The following is a 15,641-nucleotide window of genomic DNA, read 5'->3' as shown; positions in this document are numbered from 1 at the left end:
CCTAGTAGCCCTATATATCCCACCAGGTAACAACATCCATCTTCTAGAGGATATCCTCTCCTAGTTCTCATCTAACATACAAAACGAAACTATAACCCTTGGCGACGTCAACATTAGCTGGACTACTATGCAATCTCCCACAACCTCCCAAAATATTACCCTATATAATTTCACCCAATTAATTAACTCACCTACTAGACCCTCTAAAGACAACTACTTCAGTAGCATTCTAGACTGGATACCAATTTCTCATGCTCACTTTACCTCTGATAGTGGTACTTTACCCGACTCACTCAGCGACCATTTCCCAACTTTTGCTCATCGCTCACCCTCCCCTCTTCATCTATGTCATAACAACATCTCTGCTCGATCACTAAAAAACTTCAACCCTCAAATCCTTTCTGACTCACTAAAATACACTAACTGGAACCCCCTAAAAACCCTCCCCCTTGACAACGCTGTTACCTACTTTAATACTACATTTACCAACCTGCTAGACAGCTTTGCCTCATGTAGAACTAAAGGAGTTAAATGTAACACTGTCCCTTGGATAACTGAGGAAACTATAAGCCTCATGCATCTCGAGACAAAGCATGGAAACAATACCAGAAACACAAAACTCCTATCTCCCTGACAGAATGTAAGCAATTTCGTTACAAAATCAAAAAACAAATCTCCTCTGACAACAAATCCTACTACTCCATGCTGTAAAACAACCAGAAAACTAACACTACGAAGTTCTGGAATAGTATCTCTTCCATCCTCTACCCTGGTAAAAAAAGACAACTGCCCTGACCCAAACTCCCCTTATCACTCCTTGGCTAATCAATTCCACTCCTTCTTCATTAACTCAATAGCCAAGCTCACCTCATCCTTTCCAAATAATGCTCCAACTTCAGCACAATCCACCACTCCTAGTTTAACCTTCTCTAGCTCCGAAACTACTCAGCTCCCCCCTTTACTATTAAACCTATTCCTATCTCCACCATAAAAAAACTCCTACAAAAACTCAAACCAATGCCCCAGATGACCTTCCATCTAACTTTCTTAAACTAGCTGCTGATGGCATCGCTTTCCCTATTTCTATCCTAATAAATCATTCAATTAAAGAATCGTACATACCCCTACTCTGGAAAAAAAGCCTTTATTATTCCCCTTCACAAAGGAGGCAAAGGACAGTTGTGTACACTTACCATAAATGTAGATGTTTGAGTGTATTCACTGTTGCAGTAATCACATCTGGGTTATCCCTGCCAAGATAGCCCTCGGTCAGCCTGAATACCAGAGACTTAATATTTCTGTGTCGATTGCTGTCGCTTGAGGACTGACGTCAGGTCGTCAGTGGTATAAAAGAAGGCAGCCAACTCCATTACATCAGTTTTTCTTTTCCTAACCTGTCAGCAGCCCTCAAAGTAGGAAGTCAGGTTCTGGTGGAAGAACCTCACCAGTGGAAAATAAATACCAATATGTCCCTTGTAAGGAAAGTAGAACAACAAAGGAAAAAAGGTAACAGAAAGAAAAAGGGGGATGGAGGGAGGGAAACTAGGACTGTGAACACACTTGAACATCTACATTTATGGTAAGTGTACACAACTGTACTATGCTCTTCGTGTTTCACTGTTGCAGTCATCACATTTGGGTAGATTCCCAAAGCTGAGGAAATGGGTGGAGGCAATCAAGGAAGCTAGGGGCTTGCTAGGATGCCCTGCAAAACTGCAGAGGCAAATCCTGCCTTTGATTGGGAGAATAGAGACAGGTGGTAATGCTTGGTAAAAGTGTGAACAGATGTCCAGGTGGGGACCCCTCTGAGGAAAGCAGCAAAGGTGAAGGCTGCTCTGGTGGAGTGTGTCCTGAGCCCTTGGGGAGGCTTACCATGCGGTTTGTAGTAGAAATGGATGCAGTGTGCTATCCATTTGGAAATGGTTTGCTAGGAGATGGCTTTGTATTCTGCCCCTGAAGCAAAGCTAATCAGCAATTGTTCAGACTTTCTGAATGGTTTAGTCCTGTCCAGATTGTATCTGAGCTGTCTGTGCACATCTAGAGAGTGCAGAATCCTTTCTCCCTTGTTTTGGGAGTTAGGAAGAAGGTGGGTAAATGAATGGATTGGTTGAGAGCCACACTGGACACCATCTTGGGTATGAAGGATGGATTAGTTTTGAGGGATACCCTGTCTGCATGGAAGATGATGAAGGGTTCCACAGCCACGAGTGCTTGCAGCTCAGAGACTCTTCTGACTGAAGTGATGGCCAGGAGGAAGGGAGTCTTCCAGGAGAGACATTTTAGTTTTGCAGAAGAACCTGGTTCGAAAGGAGGCAGGGTGAGCTTTTCCTAGACAAAGTTAAGGTTCCAAGCTAGAGTTGGTGCCCTTCTGGGGAGCTTTAAGTTGCTAGCCCCTCTGAGGAACTGTTTAATCTGAGGGTGTGAGAAAAGAGGCTGCCTCAGTGGGAAAATGAGCAGAAATAGCAGAGGCATGACTTTTTATAGTGGAGAAAGACAGACCAGAGTGTAGTAGGTCAGCTAAGTAATCCAGGATGAGAGGGATGGATGGCTGTGCCATATTGGCCCCCTTAGCCTGGATCCAGGTGCAGAACACCTTTTCCATTCATCTGCAAAAGACTTTCTGGTGCTAGGGCATCTGGCCTCTCGGATAACATCCAGAAAGTGTTTACTGAGGATGGCAGATTGGTCAGGGGTTAGGGAATAAGCCAGGCTGCAAAAGTGAGTGTCTGCAATTGGAGGTGCAAGAATTCCCCTTCCCTCTGGGTTAGGAGGTTTGGAGTCTGAGGAAGATTCCATGGAGGCAGTGGGGACAGGCTGTGCAACAAGGGGTACCAGTGCTGTCTGGGCCAGTCTGGAGCTATGAGAATGGTCCTTGTTTTTTTCTTCCCTTATTTTGAGCAGTACCCTGGGGATGAGAGGTAGGGGAGGAAAGGCATAGACAGAGAGGTTTACCCAGGGGAAGGACAGGGCATCCACTTTCCAAGCCATGCAGTGAAGCTCCCTGGTGCAGAATTTGCTGAGCTGATGGTTGGTTTAGGAGGCAAAGAGGTCGACCTCCGGGGTTCCCAATTTCTGAGTTATTAGGAGGAAGAGCTGCCACTCATGTGGGTTCAAAAGCTTTCTGTTTAATTGGTCTACCAGGGAGTTGAGAGAGCCTGGTAGGTATTGTGCTAACAGGTGTATTTGCATGGATGAGGCTGTGAGGCAAAGGATCATGGCCAGCTTGCACAGCGGGTAGGAGTGAGTCCCTCCCTGCTTGTTGATGGACCACATGACAGTGGTGTTGTCTGTTTTGATCAGGAGAACCCCTGGAGAGAGACTGTGTTTGAAAACTATCAAGGCCTGCTGCACAGCCAGCATCTCTTTCAGACTTGATGTGCAGGGGGATTTGCTGTAAGTTCCATTGGCACTGTATGCACTTGCCATCCAGGTGTGCACCCTAAGCGTAATCTGATGCGTCTGTGGTGAGGGTCTGGGCGGTGGGGTGTGGAAAGAAGGGCAATCCCTTGTTGTGGGAGCAGGCTATTGCCCACCAAAGAAATTCCTTCCTCAGGCAAGGAATAATAGGTAGTAGAGGTTCCAGATCTTGAGTGTTGACACCAAAGGCTCTTTAGGTACCATTGAAGTTTCCTCATATGCAGTCTGGCATATGGAATGAGGAGTATGCAAGATGCCATGAACCCCAGGGCTTGCAGGATTTGCCTTGCAGAAAGCTGGGGCCTGGTGGCCAGTTGGGAGAAGTAAGCTGGCAGTGAAATTTCTTTCTCTGGTGTAAGGTATGCCATCTGGGATGCTGTGTCCAGGCTTTCTCCCAGGAAGATTATCCTTTGGGTGGGTACCGGTTTGGATTTCTTTTCATTGATTGTGCACCCTAGGGAGGTTAGTAGGTTCTTTACAAAGGCCAGGTCATTCAGCAGCTGAAATGTCCTGGCTGCCTGCCTGAATAAGGCAGTCATCTAAGTAGGGGCAAATCTGAATATTTATGTCTGCAAGAGGCAATGGCCGGAGCCAGGCATTTTGTAAAAACTCTGGGAGCAGTAGATAAGCCAAAGGGAAGTGCAGAGAACTGAAAGTGTTGAGATCTTGCCCTGAAGCGTTGATATTTTTTGCAGGACTCTCTCATAGGAATGTGGAGGTAGGTCTCTTTTAGGTCTTGGGTGGCTAGCCAAGTGTCCTTGGACAGCATGGGTAGCAGCTGTTGTAGAGGGTGAGAATTTTGAATTTTGGGGTCACCAGGAAGGTGTTTAGGATGGATAGATCGAGGATGGGGTGCCAGGTGCCCTCTTTCCTGGGCACCAGAAAGTCTAGAGTAGAAGCCATGGGCTATCTGTTGTGCAGAAATATGCTCTACTGCTCCCAAGGAGAGCAGGGAAAGGATTTGCTTTTGAGTCTCTGCCCACTGATTTGGTGGTAGATCTGGGAACCCTTTTGGGGTTGGAAGGGTGTGGAAGAAGAATTTGTACCCCCGAGACACAATGTTCAGAACCCATTGGTCCTTGGTAATGGTGGCCCAAGTGCTTGAGTGAAAAGATAGTTTTCCTCCTAGGGGTATGTGAAGGTGGGCAAAGGCGAGGTTGGGAGGGGGCGAGTCACTGTGAGTTCTTACCATAAGAGGGTGGATTAGAACTCCCTGGTTTTGTAGTGGAGGCAGTCCACTGCTTAGATCTTTGCAACCCCTGGGGCTGCTGTCTGGGGAGTGTTTCCACAGGGCCTAGGCTGGCCCTGTTTACTTGGGGCAGGAAAGGACCAGTGCTTGGAGGGGAAAATGCCTGCTGAACCTAGGGGGCTGGACCTGTAAGACATCTTTAATAGTCTGCACAGATTTTGCTTTTTCTTCCATCTTTTTTAAGACCTCTTTTGCTTTAAGTTATGTGTGCAAGGGTGCATCCAACAATTTTGATTTGACATGGTCTGGCAGGGGTTGTTCCTTAAGCCATGCATGTCTTCTAATGACAGATCCAGTGACTGCTGCCCTGCAAGAAGCTTCTAGGGCATCAAAACCACAGTGCAAAGTGTGTTTAGTTACTTGACTTGCAGAATGCATTAAGTCTTGTAAATCTTTAGATTCTGCCAATGCAGGAAAGGAGGACATTTTTTGTTTAAGGAGTTCCAAGGTATTCTGCTGATATTTAAGCATATGGAACTGACAATGTATTGCCCTGATAGCAAGAGTAGCTGAGGTGTATACTTTTTTACCCTATCTGTCCGGTACTTGGGAATCACTGTCTAAGGGGGTGGGATTCTTAGCAGAGGTTGCTTTAATCCCTTTTGGCCCTTGAGAAATGACCTCAGGGTCAGCTGTTAGACTTTGAAAAAGATATCTGGGCGAGTCAAGGACTCTGTAGTACCTGTCTGGTTTTCTGGGAGCAGGAGGGAGGGCATCTGGAGTCAAGCTGGATTCAAGGAAAACATCATCCACCACCATCTAGGACTGGGAGGATGGCTAAGGGTCTGTGTTGTGGAAGATCCAGAAACTCTCTGATTCTCTTTTTTGACTGAGGATAGTCTGGACTCTCCCACTGGAAATGCTCCCTTAACGTATGCAGGGTTTCCCCAAAGGAAAAATCCTCTAGGGGAGAGGTTGAAGGAATGGATTCCTCTGTATCAGAATCCTCATATGTGGAGAGGGGCTGCAAGTCTTCATAGTCAGATGCATCCGATTTATCTGACTCTTGTTCAGACAAAACTACTGGAGACATATCCCTTTTCCTTTATGAGGGAGTGGCTGGGCTTCCCCTAATCAGCATGATAAGGTCTTCTGCCATTTTAAGCATTTGAGACTGAGGCAAGGGAGCAGGCACCTGAAAATAGGTAATCGTTTTCTTGGGTGTGGTTCAACCCCTGGGCCTAAGGAACTCTGTTGCTTTCAAAAGAACGTTAGTCGTGAAAGAAGGCATCGGTTTATGTTGAGATTAGGTGTTGCGAAGGACTTCCGAGGAAGCTGATGCCTGCACAGTGGCTCTGGACCCATCCAAGGTAGAGACGACCACAGGATCCTTAGACGAAGAAGAGTTCTGCGGCATACTGGACTCCGAAAGGGTCTCGGTAGCAGCCTGCAAATTAACTGAAGCAGGCATCAGGGGCTGCAAAAGCATCTCACTGAGTTCCGGATGACTGACGACCAGCTTAACGGAAGCGTCGTCGGAAGGTTTGGTCCTGTGTGCTCTGTCTCTGTCGTTATCTTTACGCTTTTTCAGAAGATCTGCTGTCGGAAAACTTACAGAAGCCATATCGGAATTCGAGGATTGTAAACGGAAATATCTGGCTACAATAAGGGCCCGACAATGAATAGTTCTGGCGTTCAACAAAGCACAGAAGCGACAACGAGGGACATCATGGTCTGGGCTTAGACAAGTTAAGCAGTAAGAATGGAAGTCCCAGTGTAGTATTTGCTTTCCACAAGCGAGACAATTATTAACTTTTTCTGACATCGGTTAGTGCAAGAAAAAAGGATCCCCAACGGGGTACTTTAGCTTTCGAAGACTTCAACTTCAGTTCGGAAACGAAAACTCAGGTAGTGGCCGACCGCCACTTGTGCTAACTGCTTCTGCTTCGGACTCCACGGCAAGAAAGACTATTGTAATGGTGTCGGCTGCCTTCCTTTATACCACTGACGACCCAACATCAGTCCTCAAGCAACAGCAACCAATGCAGAAATACTAACCTGCTGGTATTCAGGCCGGCTCAGGGCTACCCTGGCAGGGATAACCCAAATGTGATGACTGCAACAGTGAAACATGAAGAACATCAACACAGATATCGTTAACATCTAACCAATAGCCATCTTTTCTCCCATCTCTAAAATTCTTGAAAAATGTATTCATCTACAACTCCTTCCCTACCTCACAGACAATCAGCTGCTAACTCCCCACACAATTTAGACCTATGGCACAGCACCACCACCACTCTCCTTTCCTTTCTAGAAACTGTCAACCATGCACGGGACTCTGGTAATTTTGTATCTACTCTGCTTCTCGGCTTATCTAAGGCTTTTGACACCATTTCTCACAATCATCTCTTGTCCAAACTCTCTCATCTTAACCTGTCAAGCTCCACTATTAACTGTTTTTCCAGTTACCTCTGACAGGCAACAATCCGTCAAGTGGAAAAAATGCACTTCTTCCTTCCTTAATACTCTGGTGTTCCTCAAGGTTCTATATTAGGCACATTTCTAGTTAATATTTTTATAAATAACTTGTATCAGTGTATCCCTAATGCAAAACTTGTTCAATACGCCAACAACTTCACAATCATCTGCTCTGCCAAATCCCGCCCTGCACTCATAGAATTAACTCAAAAAGCCTTCTCTTCTGCTGAGCACTGGATGCTCATTAACCACCCATCTCTTAATGCAGCTAAATCCAAAATCATGCTATTCACCCTTCCAAATGTACCAAAATTGACAAGAATGCTTTCTCCAAAACTAGCCATAGCAAGACTTCTATCGAAACTGTCCCCCATGCAAAGCTACTAGGAGTTATTATTGATGAACAATTAAAATGTGATATTCACCTACAAACTAACATTAAAAAACTCACCAAAAACTAGGTATGCTTTATCACCACAGTCATTATCTTACTCCCTTCAACCAAGCATACCCTCTCTACCACTTACCTTATTCCCTCCAGCCTGTATGGAGCCCCTCTCCTTACTAATCTTTAATCCTCACTTAAGACAAAATTATCTTCCTGCTACAACAAAATTGCTAAGGTTTGCTACCGGCTCCAAATTCTCTTCTCACCACTGCGATGCCCTCCATACTTTAAACTGGCTAGAACTGTCTAACCATCTCTCCTACATCCAACTATCACAAGCACACAAACTAATCTATAGACCTGTTCTCTGTCCCTCCCTCACATCTACTCTTAAAATGCACCAGGCTGATCAACTACTCAGGTCCAACAATCAGAATCTGCTAGAAATGTACAAACCTGCATGTATTCCTGGTACATTTCTATTATCCTTCTCCCTTGCACAGCTCTGGAATTCCCTTACACCATACATTTATACCACCAACAACCACTCCTCCTCTAAGACCTTGCTCCATTCCCACTTCTCGTCTCGCTGGGAATGCTCTTGCTCTCACCCCACCTGACTCCCCTATCTTACCCTTACTACCCTACTCTATCCTCTCATCTCATTCCAATACTCATCTCCCTACTGCTCTTATCTTCCTCTCTCTGTCCTATGTTATTCATTCCCCAATATTTTATGCTTACTAAAAAACTTAATCTACTAAACCAGCATATCTCATTACTCTAATACAGTTCAGGCAACAACAAACCTGAAATGATTTATATTTTGCTTAAAAACTTGTTATTGTTAATACTGCCTTTAAGACTCTGATATGAGTTGATACTCTATAATGTTTTGTTTTACCCTAAGTTAGTCTTCTTTTCTTCATGTTTATTATATGTCATACCTTTCTTGCATACTGTTATTTCTTTGAAGCTATGTTAAAACTTGTATGCTTGTTAATTGTACAATTGTTTATATGTATAATGGAGCTTTTCTCCCCGGGCCTCCATTGAAAATGGGCTCTTTTTGGCCCAATGGACTTTCTCGCTAAACAAACTGTAAATAAATAAATTTGTGGATGCATGGAATAGGCTGCCAAATTACATTAAAGCAAGCACTAGTTTATATATTTTAAGAACAACCTGGGCAATTATTATGAGAATAACTGTTTTGGAACATTGGCAGGTTATAGGGGCACTAATGCCCAAGCAGGAAATATTTGTATGGATGCAAAGTCATTGCTACAATGTGCAGTATCTTGGCAAACCACAAAGATACAGACAAAAGACCAAAAGGCATCACGTTTAAAAAAGAAGTAATGTACTCACCATAACGTTCCATGTGTACTGTCGATCTTCATTCATCCTTGACCTTTGGGTACTCTGTTCCGATACTCAGAACCAGTTCAGCCATTATACAGCTTGTGTCAGACAAAAACTCTCGAGCTAAGACTCTACCCACAATACCCCTCTCCATATTACCGCAGATCGAGTTTTCCACTACACAGCATGAAAGAGGAATCTGTAATAAAAGGAAGATGCCATGCCCAAGGTCAAATCTGATAAGTTACCAGGACAAGCATCTGATCCTCCAGGAAGTCTACAGGAGAGAGAAGAAGGATTGGGTGTCAGGGATGAATGACTATCGACAACACAGATTGAACATTCTGGTGAGTACATAACTTCTTTATCTGATGTTGTCAATCATCATTCATCCTTGACCTTTGGGACAGAGACCCCAGCTACTTTAGGTGGGCTTATGGAAGGATACTCCTGACAACCATATAGCCAAAGGATGCTCTTCCCCTGGGGACCATATCCAATTTGTAATGAGTGATAATGCGGAGTAGCCCATGTTGCTTTGCTGTTGTGCATATTTCATCCATGGAAGTCTTGGAGTGGAAAACAGCTGACATGGCTACTGATCTGGTGGAATGCACTCTCACATGTGCAGGTAACTTGAGATTCTTATTACTGTATATGAAGGTAACACAGTCTCTTAGTCATTTGGACAAGGTAACCCTTGAAACAGCTTTTCCCAGAGTTAGACTGGAAAAGGATACAAACAACTGGTCCAATTTTCTAGCTTCTTATGAAAAAAACAGACATGGGGGTTTTGAACATAATACCTGAATCTCAGGAATTCTTCTGGCAGAAGTAATGGCTGTTAGAAAAAGTTTTTTTCCATGAGAGAAATTTTAGGTGCCAAGTCATGGCTGGTTCAAAGGGGAGGAGGGCACCAAAACTGTAAGACCAAATTCAGATCCAATGGAGGTCAAGGATCTTTAAACAGAAGTTTTAATTGTAAGACTCCTTTAAGGAACCCTTTACATAAACAGTGGGAAATTAATGAATGGTCCTGCCACTGTGGAAATTAGAAATGGGCACTAATTGAACCTTGATTGTGGAAGCAGAAGCTCCTTGATCAAAAAGGGTGGCTAAGAATTCCAAAACTTTCTCGACTGGTGCTGAGAAGGGATTGAGATCAATATCACACAACCAAACAGAAAATCTCTTCCACTTGCTAAGATAGAGCTTCCTGGTGGATGGTCTATGGGAAGCCAGTAGAAGTTTTTGAAATAAATTATTCTGCCTGGCGACTAACGGAATTGGAGGAACCAAGCTGTAAGCTTGAGATTCTGAAAGTTGGGGTGCACCAGTCCCTGTGGGTGAGAGAGCAGGTCTGGAACTGAGTCCAGAATCCATGGATGGTGAATTTGATGAGGCCATAGGAAAGGGAACCAGACTTGTTGGAGCCAGAAGGGTGCAATGAGGATCACTTTGTTCTCAACCTGTGAGCTTTCTTCAAAAAGAGGGGAATGAGAGGGAAGGGGAGAAAAGCAGAGAGAAGACCCGAGGACCAACTGAGAAGAAGAGCATCTCTCAGGGACTCTCCCTCGGATTAGGGCAAAGTAGCAACTGCATTTGTTGTTCATGGGTGATGCAAAGAGGTCACAGCAAGGCTGGCCCCAGCAATGAAAAATCTCCTTTGTCAACCTGGGACTGAGAGATCACTCATGAGTCAGGAGAATGCATCTGCTCAGTTTGTCCGCTATCATGTTTGAGCTACCTGGGATGTGTGTTGCTATTAGAAAGCTGTTGGAGGATATTGCCCATTGCCACATGCTGAGTACTTTCCGACAGAGGGGTTAAGACTTGGTTCCACCCTGCTTGCTGATGTACCAGATCACTGACACATTGTCCGACTGAATTGCAATTGTTCCTAGAAGGAGGACAGATTGAAAGGCTTGCAATGGTACGAGCACTGCCCTCATTTCGAGGACACTGATATGCAGGTTGGCCTCTATTGGGGACCAAGTGCTTTGGACTGCTCCTCCCAGATAATGCCCCCACCCCATCTGGGAGGCATCCGGGTCACTATGGCCTTGGGTTGAGGGGGGACAAAGGGACTGCCCAAAAGAATTTCCTTGGATTCCACTGACCAGGATAAGTCCTTCTTGTAGCGATTGGTGAGAAGAATTGAGTATGTCATTGGATGGACCATAGGGAAGCTAAGAGGTATTGTAGTAGCTTCATGTGAAATCTCGCTACAGAAACAGAGGTAATGTTTGCTGCCATGGAACCTAAAGCTTGAAGGACTAGAAGTGCAGGAACTTTGTCTTTACAGTGAATGGCTTGTACTTGGGATTTTATGTTCTGCAATCTGTGAAGAGGAAGGGAAGCTAAACAAGAGATGGTATTCGGATGGGCTCCTATGAACTCTAGATCTTGAGATGGAGTTAGTTGAGATGCTTACAGCAGTAGATGCCTGCTGGGAGAGGTGATGAGCCAGTCCTCTAGATAAGGTAACGCCTAGAATCTGTGCAGTCTCAAGAGAGCTGTAACTGCCGCCATACACCTGGTGAACACCCTGGGGACTGTGGTGAGAACAAAGGGCAGCACTCTGAACTGAAAAGGACTAGCTCCTAGCTGAAAGCAGAGAAACATTCTGGAGTTTGTCCATTTTGATGTGGTAATACACATCTTCAAGGTCTATAGAGCACATCCAATTATTTTTCTTTAGAAAACGTAAGTATAGACTGAACTGCGACCATCAGGAATTTTGTTTGTTCAGCAAACTTGTTCAGAAGGCTGAGATCCAAAATTGGTCTTAAGTCACCTGCCTTCCACCATAAAGAACCTTGAGTAAAATCTGGATCCTATCTAGTCTGGTGGGACTTCTTGGATGACTCTTTTCTAGCAGCATTTGAATCTCTAAGGCTGCTTGGTCTCTCTGACTGGGTGGCACATCAGGGAGTCTTCTTTTTGATCTTGGAAAAGGATTGACGGGGATATGGTAACCTCTGGTAATAATCTTCTGCACCGAAGCATCGGACGTTATTTGTCACCAGGCTGTCGAATGTAAAGAGAGTCTTCCCCGACTGCTTTCAGAGGTAAGCAATTGGGCCTCTTCAGGGGCGCTGGTAGGGTTGTTCAGAGAAAATCTCTGAAACCCTGGTTTTGTGGACCACCTCTGCCACGGGGTAAGCATCTTCCATTAGAGCTCCCCCCCTCTGGCCTGAGGGGAGCCACCACCACTTGTGCCCTGAATAGGCCCTTGGGACTTTTTGAACCATATCTTTCTGCTCTTCTGATCCTAGAGTAGGACCGTTGGGGAGCAGCCTACCGCAGATAGGGTCTTTCCTTTCTTCTCAGACCTATCTAGAGTTTCTTTGACTTCGGGCCAAATAAAGATGATCCGTCAAAGGAAGCATTGATGAAGTAAGACTTAAATGGCTCCGCAAACTCACACAAGCGCATCCAGGTGTGACGCCTTATGGTAATGCCTAAACTCGCTGCCTTGATCGTCCCTTTGGCTGCATGCACAATAAACCTCATGGATGAGTTAGAAACAGACTCCAAGGTGGCTGGCTAAGAGGCAACTTTATCCTGCACATCCTCAGACACGGTTCCTGTAAGGCTATCTGACAACTCCTTGATCAGATCCCTTTGGAGCCTAGTGAAATGTGCCATAAAATTCAAAGACCTTAGGGCAAAGGTCAATGAAGCGTACACTCGCTTTCCAAATCTGTCCATCGTCCTAGACTCTTGGTTAGGGGGATGAACAGCGGGGCTCTCATCAGTGAGCTCCTTTTTGGTGGCCGCCACCACCACAGCATCTACTGCTTAGCCCTTGGTCCAATGCTGGTGGTCTTCAGGGGCTGACAAAATTTTGTCTGTCTCCAGGAAATCAGCTCTATGAAATCAGGAACCTTCCATGCCCACTGAGTGATCAATTCAATAAGATCATCAGCGGAAGGGGTCACCCAAAAAGCACCAAAAGCTTGCAAGTACACGGATTCCTCAGAGGTTGGGTCTTTGCGCTGCCAGTTACCCCTCTGTTTGAGGATCTCTAAAATGTCTCAGAAGGAGACGTCTTCCAGGGGTCATCAGGGGAACCCTCCCTATCATCGAAGTCTAGGTCTTCAGTGACAGATTCTTCCAGGGAATCTAAGTTCTTCCTCTTGCATGTCTTCTTCTGGGGTTGCTCCTCATTAGGGATCTCAGAGGAAAGACTCCGAAGATGAGGGGCCCTGTACAGGGGTGACTTGCAGCTTTGGTGCTCACTGTCTGGATGTATAGGATGGTGGCAGCTCTGAGCAAGGAGGGATCTGGGAATATAACTCTGACACAGAGGGGGCCAGCTGACAGCCTGCAGAGGCCAACACTCTCTCCATAACCTGGAAGGCAGGCCCCCTGAAGAGGGATGGGAGCCCGGAACAGAGGACGACAACCTCAGAACAGAGGTCACACCCCGCTCCAAGAGACACACCTCCAAAGTAGGAGCCAAGGAACAGCCCGCAGCTACCAATGATCCCAGAGTTAAGGACGGCTCTAAATAAAAGGCCAGCGCCGATCCAAAACTCTCAGACAGTACAGTTGTGTGCACTTACCATAAATGTAGATGTCCGAGTGTATTCACTGTTGCAGTCATTACATTTTGGTAATCTGCTGGCAGGTTGCCCTCAGTCGGCCTGAATAACAAAGTCGTGGGTCCTGCGTCGGTTGCGGTCTCCTCTTCCATGACGTCAGGTCGTCAGGGGTATAAAACATGCAGCCGATGCCATTTTAATCAGTTTTTCTTGCCCGTGATGCCAGGTGCCCCCCAAATGGGGAGCAAAAATATATAAATAAACAGTAAATATATATAAATGCACCTTAGAAACATAAAATGTACCTTCAACTAAAAGCAAATACACCACAAAGGCTTTTGAGTACAGTGAAGGAAAGAAAAGGTATAGAATGGGGGATGCGGGGGGGTAACCCGGACTGCAACAGTGAATACACTCAAACATGTACATTTATGGTAAGTGTACACAACTGTACTATGTTCTTCGTGTTTCACTGTTGCAGTCATTACATTTGGGTAGAATCCCAAAGCTGTGGATGGGAGGATGGAGCTAAACAGCATTAGGAGCAGCTATAAGGCCCTGCAAGACTGCAGTGGCAAAGCCTGCCCTGGATTTAGAGAAGAGAGGTAAATGGTAGTGCTGTGTGAACGTATGAACAGAGCTCCAAGTAGCAGCTTCTAGAATGTCTTTGGTAGGGACCCCTCTGAGAAAAGCTGCTTAAGTAGAAACAGCCCTGGTGGAATGGGGCCTAAATCCCCTTTGGCACAGGTTTACCATGGTGCAAATAGCAGAAACAAATGCAGTGGCTTATCCATTTAGAAATAGTCTCCTTTGATATAGCCTTCCCCTCTGATCCTGCAGCAAATGCTACTAGTAGTTGCTCAGACTTTCTTAGAGATTTTGTCCTGTTCAAGTAAAATCTTAGTTGTCTGTGTACATCCAATGAATGCAGAATCCACTCCCCCTTGTTCTGCGGATTTGGGAAAAAAGTTGGCAAGTGAATGGTTTGGTTAAGAGCCACACTGGATACCACCTTAGGCATAAAGGAAGGATTGGTCCTGAGGGCCACCCTGTCTGGGTAAAATATAATGAAAGGCTCCACTGCCATGAGAGCCTGTAGTTCTGAAACCCTTCTAGGTGAAGTGACTGCCAAAAGAAAAGCTGTCTTCCAAGAAAGAAATTTTATATCCGTAGTAGCTGCTGGTTCAAAAGGAGGTAGGGTGAGTTTTTCCAGCACAAAATTGAGGTCCCATGCGGGAGTTGGCGCTCTCCTGGGAGGCCTTAAATTTTTGGCCCCTCTGAGATACTGTTTTAGCAGTGGATGCGAAAAGAGAGGAGGCTCTGTGTTGTAATGAGCCGAGATGGCAGAGGCATGGATTTTTATTGAAGAAAAAGATAGGCCCTTGTCAAGCATCTCAGCTAAGTATTGTAAAATCTGAGGAATATTGGCCTTTGCTGTGTCTATTCCCTGTGCTTGGTTCCAAGCACAGAATCTCTTCCATTTGTCAGTATAACATTTTCTAGTACTAGGCTTTCTGGCTTCCAAAATGACATCCATCACAGGTTTAATGAGAGATGTGGTTTGAATAGTTGATTAGCCATGCTGCAAGATTCAGAGTTTGAAGCGGAGTGTGCAGAATTTGATAGTTCTGTTGAGACAGTAGGTGATGTGTCTGAGGCAAGTACTACTGAGGAAGGTGTGACATATTCCTTAGAAGCAGATACCAGTGTTGGCGAGGCCAGTCCAGAGCAATTAAAATCATTTTTGTTTTTTCCTGACTTTTAGTAAGTCCTTGGAGAGTAGAGGCAGTGGGGGAAAGGCATAGACTGATAGGTTTTTCCAGCTGAAGGATAGAGCATCCACTTTCCATGCTTTTTTGTGATGAGTTCTCATGCAGAATTTGTCCAACTGATAGTTTTGGGGAGAGGCAAATAGATCTATGTCTGGGCTTCCCCATTTCTGTGTTAACATGTTGAAGATTTGGGGATCCAGTTTCCATTCGTGTGGGTCCATAAGATTTCTGCTTAGGTCGTCTGCAAGAGTATGTTGCTTTCCTGGCAGGAATTGAGCTTGAAGATGTATTTGGCATGTCAAGGCTGTGTTCCACAAGGTCATGGCTAGTCTGCAGAGGGGGTGGAAATGGGTACCCCCTGCTTGTTTATGTACCACATAATTGTGGTGTTGTCCGTCTCTATCAGTAGTTGTCCTGGATGAAGTAAGTCCTTGAAGGCTGTCAGAGCATTCTGAACAGCTAGCATTTCTTTCTGGTTG

The 15,641-nt window shown here is 45.3% G+C and overlaps 1 protein-coding gene across 4 annotated transcripts in view; it reads right to left on the bottom strand.

Annotated features, from left to right (window-relative positions):
* The window catches only part of ERCC1 (ERCC excision repair 1, endonuclease non-catalytic subunit), a 1,099,273-nt gene that overhangs the window by 704,925 nt on the left and 378,707 nt on the right, over window positions 1-15,641 (bottom strand). The gene's annotated exons all lie outside the window — the stretch shown is intronic.

The sequence above is a fragment of the Protopterus annectens genome, chromosome 9.part0 (assembly GCF_019279795.1).
Source record: "Protopterus annectens isolate FY-2018-M chromosome 9.part0, PAN1.0, whole genome shotgun sequence".
Lineage (NCBI taxonomy): Eukaryota > Metazoa > Chordata > Ceratodontiformes > Protopteridae > Protopterus > Protopterus annectens.
The sequence above is the reverse complement of the archived record's forward strand: the minus strand, read 5'-3'. Positions and strand labels throughout refer to the sequence as shown.